The 1,384-nt window shown below is 44.2% G+C and overlaps 1 pseudogene; it reads right to left on the bottom strand.

Annotated features, from left to right (window-relative positions):
• Window positions 1-1,007: 1,007 nt before the first annotated feature.
• LOC122737742 lies at window positions 1,008-1,126 on the bottom strand (annotated as a pseudogene).
• Window positions 1,127-1,384: the final 258 nt, after the last annotated feature.

Here is a 1,384-nt window from a genome sequence, read left to right as displayed (position 1 = left end):
AAGGATTTTGCTGCCACATACTGACCTCGTTTTAAAATGTGTTATTTCAGTTTTATTGTATTTTTATAAAAAGTTCCCAATTACATTTTAATTTGGTTTGGGCTGCATGCAGGAGTGTTGCAGGCAGTATGTAGCCCCCGGGCTGCATGCTGGGCCTCTTTTTCTATACCAGGGGTTCCTAAAATTTTTGTCATGGACTGCTTTAACAATCTGAAGAACAGAGTCCCCTTCTCAGTAAGGAGAGCACTCCAAAAGTCTTTTAAAAAATTAATAATAGGGGCAGCTAGGTGGCACAGTGGATAAAGCACTAGCCCTGGATTCAGGAGGACCTGAGTTCAAATCCAGCTTCAGACACTTGACATTTACTAGCTGTGTGACCCTGGGCAAGTCACTTAACCCTCATTGCCCCTGCCAAAAGAATCCTTGGTCTTGTCTGTCAAGATCTTTCTAAACCCTGTCATTTAGTGGGTTAATCATTTCTCACAAGGGGCAACTGGGTGGCACAGTGGATAGAGCACTGGTTCTGGAGTCAGGACATGAGTCCAAATCTCAGATATGTGACACTAGCTGTGTGACCCTGGGCAAGTCACTTAACCCTGATTGCCTCAAACATCCGGGGCCATCTCCAGTCATCCTGATGTATATCTTGCCACTGGACTCAGATGGGTCTGGAGGAGAGAATGAGGCTGGTGACTTTGCACAGCCCTTCCTCACTTAAATTCAATTCCCTGCAAGTCATGACATCACCTCCCCATGTCATGGTCCTCTTCCAGGATGAAGGACAAACAACAAAAACATTTCTCACAGCCTTATAATATTGGGAGATTCCATTAGCATGCTATACCTGCTTTTAGGAGTTTGACAAAAATGTTAAACACAAGCCAAGTGCAGGTCCCTGGGACAGTTCACTGTAGACCTCCTTCGAAGAGGACATTAAGCAATCATGACTACTATTTGAAGGCAACCACTTGCCCAGTTCTGATTCCACTTAATTGTTTTGTTTTTTAAGCCTACAGCACTGGGTGTTCCCAGGTGGTCTCCCATCCAAGCACTAGCCAGGCCCGACCCTGCTTAGCTTCTGAGATCAGCCAAGATTGGGCGTGTTCAGGGTGGCATAGCCATAGACCTGATTCCACTTAATCGTACTAGCATCTCATCTACATCTGGAGTTCCCCAAAGAATATCAGACCTTTGTTAACATATTGGGTGACAGTGGGAATTGGGAAAGCTCTTGATAGGCTCAAACATTGGGCTAGATCTAATTATATGCTCTTTAGTGTGGTGTATTTTTAAATTCTAAATGTGGGTTCTAATCTGTCCCCCCTAGTTTTGGGGGAAACTGGCTAAAATCACTGATAAATTCACCAAGAGTTTAGGCTTTAAG

This window comes from Dromiciops gliroides, chromosome 1 (genome assembly GCF_019393635.1).
Source record: "Dromiciops gliroides isolate mDroGli1 chromosome 1, mDroGli1.pri, whole genome shotgun sequence".
In the NCBI taxonomy this organism is placed as follows: domain Eukaryota; kingdom Metazoa; phylum Chordata; class Mammalia; order Microbiotheria; family Microbiotheriidae; genus Dromiciops; species Dromiciops gliroides.
Note: the sequence above shows the minus strand (reverse complement) of the source record. Positions and strands in the feature narration are given on the sequence as shown.